General features: G+C 45.0%; 1 long non-coding RNA gene across 2 annotated transcripts in view; it reads right to left on the bottom strand.

Annotated features, from left to right (window-relative positions):
* Positions 1–4,765: 4,765 nt before the first annotated feature.
* Positions 4,766–6,000, bottom strand: part of LOC120406838 — a 127,187-nt gene continuing 125,952 nt past the window's right edge. For both annotated transcript variants that reach the window (XR_005599621.1, XR_005599622.1), the window contains exon 3: positions 4,766–5,063. This is a non-coding gene — a long non-coding RNA (uncharacterized LOC120406838). The remainder of the gene's footprint in view (positions 5,064–6,000) is intronic.

The following is a 6,000-nucleotide window of genomic DNA, read 5'->3' as shown; positions in this document are numbered from 1 at the left end:
AAACTGCTGTGAACATTTTCACTACAACGTATTCCTGTTTTTCCTTTGATAAAAGGTTTTGATGAAAAATTTCCAACCCGCTTTTAGTAATTCCCTTCTATGTCATTCAATGGATCTCAACAGTACCTACACAACATAGCTGGTATAGTAATGGTGTGACAGCAGTAGTGTTTTTTTGAGATGTGGGCTATGACATTCCACATTAAGGGCCAGATTCTGCCACTCCCCTGTTCAAGCCACGGGAACTTTTGAATTTTCATTTCCTGTTTGATCAGTGTGGAGAGCTTGTGAGTATAGATGATCATGGAGACCCAAGGTTGCAAATGCGCTCCAGCATGGAGTACAAAGGAGGTGGTAGATCTTATTGCTGTGTGGGGAGAAGAATTTGTGCAGGCAGAGTTCCGATGCAGCAGAAAAAATGCTACATCTATGCCAAGATTGTATGGAGCCTGGGGGAGAAGAGCTACACCTGGGACACGCAGCAGTGCCGCGTGAAAATAAAGGAGCTTTGGCAAGCGTACCAGAAGACAAGGGAGGTGAACAGTAATTCTGGTTCTGCCCCACGGACATGCTGCTTTTATGAGGAGCTGCATGAAATTCTTGGTGGCGACCCCACCACTACCCCAAAATGCTCCATGAATACCTCCCAGGAGCGCCGGGTGACCTTGAGCAACAATGAGGAGGACGTTGTTGATGAGGAAGAGGAGGAGGATGAGAATGTGAGGCAGAACTGTTTTTAACCCTGGAGTCCATTCCTTCACAGGACCAGTTGGCGGCAGAGCGTGAGGCCAGGGAAGGCACCTCTGGTGAGTACACATTTACAATCAAAGTGTAGGGGTTACATGCTATTATTTTTTATGTTTAATCTGAACAAAAAAGTAGATGTAGTGGGTATTGGTGGCCACTCCAGCTATGCAGAGGGTGGTCTCCGAAAAATACTATTTATGTGCACGGGGATGGCCCAGAAATCTGTCATGGAGATCTCTAGGGAGCTTTCATGGAGGTACTCTGCAATCTTTTGCAGAAGGTTTCTGGGAAGGGCTGCCTTATTTCGTCCACCACAGTAGGACACTTTCCCCTGCCACTCCAATACTAACTCTGCTGGCATCATAGCAGCATAAGGACCAGATCTGTAGTCAGACACTTGCAACATCTGCTGTCTTGCTGCCTCTGTTACCCTCAGGAGAGTAATATCACATAGGGTCACCCAGGGGAAATGGGGAAAATTTTGAATGCTAGCCCTTAAACCACAAACTATTCAACAAGTAAACCACTCCCTGTTTGGTGAAATCTGGGTTACACAACCATGCTTTCCCAAACATACTGTGGTTGTGGTTGGAAGGGATCACCATGTATTGCAAGCAGCATTGAAAAAAGGGAGGAGGGGTGGCGGCTGCCTGTTTGTCTCCTTTCCCTCTCACCCCCAACCCAGTGCTGCTTTTGTAAAAGCAAAGTATTTGGGTGGCTTTACACTGGTGCCTGTTCTCAAACACCATCCAGGCTGCTAGAGGAAAGGGGGTGTTTCTCAAATTCCAACCTGTGATCCAAAGGATGTCTTCACAAAAGCAGCAGCACAAGATCTCTCGCCCATGCCTCGTGGCCTTACTCACCATGGCTGGAGCAGCAAACCAACTCTTGCAATAGCCAGTGGTTGTGATTACATTGTGGCTTACAGTTAAGTATATTGAACCTTGCACCAGAAACAATGCTACCCTTATGCTTTGCATTCCTTGCAGCTGAAACCTTGTCCGTCGGCACATTCTCCACACCAGGACAGAGACTTTCCCAGTTTAGAAGGTGGAAAAAGAGGACTCGGAGGACATGTTCAATGAGTTAATGTATGCCTCCTAGAGCACATGGAGGATTATACTGTCTGAGAACCTGGACATGGACAGGGAAGACAGGAGAGCATGCAGGGAACATGAGCATTCCACACAGGAAGAGAGGCTGCGAATTATGAAGGAACAATCAGACATGTTGAGACATCTGGCTGAGGTTCAAGAAAGGCAACTGGATGCTAGAGTCCCTCTGCAGCCTATGCTGAACCTGCTGCCATCATCGCCCAGTTCTACATCCTCCTTCCCCTAAAGTTCTATGAAGTGGGGGGTGGGGAATTAGATATCCCTGGCATTCAACACCCGGGGAAGGTACAATGACCAGAAAGCACCCATTCCCTTTAATTGTTATTGCCATGCATCTGCAAGCAAAGTTTCCTTCTTTCTCCTGCCACAGTGTTATCAGCCCTTTTGCCCCAGGTTATCTTACTTTTCTTTGCTGTCTCTGTGTGTTTGTTGCATAATAAAATTTAATGGATTGAGGAGAAAAGGCTCTTTATTCATTCAACACAGGGTGGTTGGTGGGGGTGAAGTTTACAAGGGAGAAAATGCACTGGTGGGGACAGTTTGGTAAGGAACAACACAGATGTGTGTCACATTACTCTGCCTCCTTGATGAAACTGGTTTTCAAAGCCTCATGGAGATGCAGAGGCCGTCAATGTGCTCTTCTTATTGCCCTGGTGTCTGGCTGCTCAAAATTGGCTGCCAGGCAATCTGCCTCAATCCCTCACCCCAGTGGAAACTTTTCTCCCTTTGTTATTGCTGCCTGTTGTGTGGTCTATAATATCTGTGAAACAATGGGGATATTGCTTTCATTGAGGTCTAACCTAGTAAGCAAACAACGCCAGCGACCTTTTAAATGTCCAAAGCCACATTCACCACCATTCTGTACTTGTTCAGCCTATGGTTACACCAGTCCTTACTGCTGTCCAGGTTGCCTGTGTACGGCTTCATGAGCCATGGGAGCAAGTGGTAGGCTGAGTCTCCCAGGATCGCAGTTGGCATTTCAACATTAGCAATGGTTATTTTGCAGTCTAGAAGTCCCTGCTTGAAGTTTTCTGAACAGACCTGTGTTCCTAAAGATGCGTGTGTCATGCACCTTTCCCAACCATCCCACGTTGATGTTGGTGAAACGGCCCCTGTGATCCACCAGCGCTTGCAGCACCATTGAGAAGTACCCTTTTTTGGTTTATGTACTCTTCGGCACGGTGGTCTGGTGCCAAGATAGGGATATGTATTCCATCTATTTCCCCACCACAGTTATGGAATCCCTTCATGGCAAAATCACCTACTGTGTCCTGCACGTTGTCCAGAGTCACTACCCTTCTTAGCAGAAGTCTGTTGATGGCCCTGCAAACATGTATCACAACAGATCCCATGGTAGATTTACCCACTCCGAATTGATGCCCCACTGACTGGTAGCAGTCTAGCATTGCAAGCTCCCACAGAGCTATCACCACTTGCTGCTCCACTGTCAGAGCAGCTCTCATTTTAGCACTGCTGCACTTCAGGACTGGGGAAAGCTCTTCACACAGTTCCTGGAAAAGTGGCATTACACATTCAAAAGTTCTGCAGCCGCTGCTCGTCAGACACAAGGCCCATACACAGGCAGACTGTGATTTTGATTTTTTTGTTTTATATCATTATAACTAGGTAAAGGATAAAAATACACCTAAGTTCTTAAAGTATAGGCCTTTACAGGCACGCCTGTATATCTATATTCTAACAACCTGTCCCTGACTTTTACTAAAAACATCCCTGACAAAATGGGGAGGGAGGAGGGTCCAGTTCTCTGCCCCTCCCTGCAGTGGCTGGGAGCTGCAGGGACCCCACTGCCCAGTGGCTGAGAGGGTCCCCTCACACCTTGTGGGGTTGGAAGCTGTGGAGGTGATTCCCCCATCATCTATGGCAGCAGGGGAGCTGCGGGGAGCCTCTGCCAGCGGCGGCAGCTTGTAGCCACTGAGCAGGTCTGGGGTCCCTCTGCCACCCACGGTGGTGGCTTGGAGGGCAGCTCTTGCTGCTTGCGGTGGCTGAGCTGCTGAAGGGAGGACCCCTGCCAGCAGCAGCGGCTGGGCAGCTCAGAGGTCGCTGCTGGTGGTAGCAGTTGGTCAGCAGCAGGGTATCCCTCCACCCATGGAGGCTGGGCTGCTGCAGGGTCCCCCGCTGCCAGCAGTGGTTGGTCAGCTGCGGGCCCCCCTATGTTACAGAGGTTGCTGGAAGTCACAGATTCTGTGACTTCCACGACCTCCATGACATAATCTTAGCTTTACCCATAAGGCATTAGAAGCCCAACCCAAAATTCCACTTGGCTACATGCATTGTGGGATAACTACCCACAGTGTGGTGCTCTGTGTGCAAGCCCTGCTAGTAAGGATGCACTCTGCTGACACAGTGAGCATAGTGTGGACATGCAAGATTGACTTGCTTAAATTGGAGGCTCAGTGGTGACTTACATGAAGTCAACTTAACTTTGTAGTTTAGACATGGCCTAATAGTTAAAAATGTTCACCTTATTTCCAGTCCGAATTTGTGTAGCTACCAGCCAGTGTGTTATACCTTTCTCTGCTAGAATGGAAAGACCCTTATTAAATATTTGTTCCCTATGTAGGTACTTATAAGTCTGAAATCAAATTGCCCCCCGCCCTCTAAAGAAGAGAAGAGAAGAGTGGAACGCTTGAAATCATACTAATTGATAAGTCTGTTCAGTGCCACAACAACCAGGAAAGAATGAGATGTAAATGGTAAGAAACACATAAATAACCGTACAAATTAATTCTAACCCATATGGTGTTCTGGTTTTAGATAACAGAAGTGGATGAATATCTGCAATAGCTGAAGTGCATAATGAATCAAACCACAAAAGATTAGCCCCCATTTTTATATTTACAGCAAAAACTGAAGGTAGTTAAGCAATCAAAGTGACAACAAAGTCTGAACCATTGTCTGTAGGACAGCTAATTTACTCCCATTTGTTTCCATAATTTTTTAAAGCTTAACAATTGATATTTTTGCCCAAGCTAGGCAAAATTCTATTTTAGTAAATAAAGTGTGTACATGCGTCCAATTTCTTGGAGAAGAACTTACTAGAATTATTAGCAGAATTAAAAAGACTTGTCAGGGAGATTTTCTTACAGCTACAGGAGATGCATGATTAAGATACCATAAATATTCTTGCAGAACTTCTAACTCTCCTGCTGTCATGTCTTTAGAGAGTCAGGAGGGCGATACCTGTAGGGTAACCAAAGATAAAAATCAATATGGCTTAGCAAGAGCTTAGCAGGATTCAAAAAAGGATTAGACATTTATATAGATAATGAGAACATCAACAGCTACATTAGATAGGATATAAAAATTTTAGGAGTGTAAATCTTCATGCTTTAGAGCATAACCCAACCACTACCAAACAGAAGTTAAGAAGAAATTTTTCTCTATATACACAGGCTACTCCATAATTGTCCTTTTCAGGTTTTCTTGCACCTTCCTCTGAAGGTACACTACTGGCCATTGCTAGAGACAGAATACGGAACTGGAAATTCTACTGTTTCGATCTGGAGTAAGAGATATCATACGTTCCTATGAAAAAGTGACTATTAATCTGGTATGAATTTTAATTATAAATATATAGGATATTTATCATTTTGTCTAAAGGGAATTGAATTTTATCTCCACCATCCCATCCAGGCTGTCCGTCAATACAATCAAAGGAACAAAGAGTCCATCTAGAGTGAGAGTCACATTAAAATCTAGGAAGACTTCTAAAAAAATGCTTTAAAAAGGTTTAGCTGAAACAATATTTACAGCAGAGGGAAATTCTGAACTGTAATTTCACATGAACATCTTGAGAGACATAAACTATGATCCAGTCAATATCTCATACATGCAACCTGGGATAGAGCATCAGAAATAATATCGGCAGTGATGTAAATGCTAATTTTCCAAGTCATTTGGGTTAGAAGACTGACTTGTCTAAAATAGCAATTAGAATCTTTGATATGTGGAACAACAGAGAGCCACTAGAGTCTAAATGACAGGCTGTAGCTTGGCAAGCAGTTAGTGCTACAACACAGAAGTAGTCAGGGAGTGGTAGGTTTAAAGGCAGGCAGCCTGAAGATAGACAGCATGAGAGCCATTGTCGCATGTATGCTCAGATAGCTGACTTCTGTTT

Source organism: Mauremys reevesii, linkage group 5 (assembly GCF_016161935.1).
Source record: "Mauremys reevesii isolate NIE-2019 linkage group 5, ASM1616193v1, whole genome shotgun sequence".
NCBI lineage: Eukaryota > Metazoa > Chordata > Testudines > Geoemydidae > Mauremys > Mauremys reevesii.
This window is presented reverse-complemented; position numbering and strand designations above follow the sequence as displayed.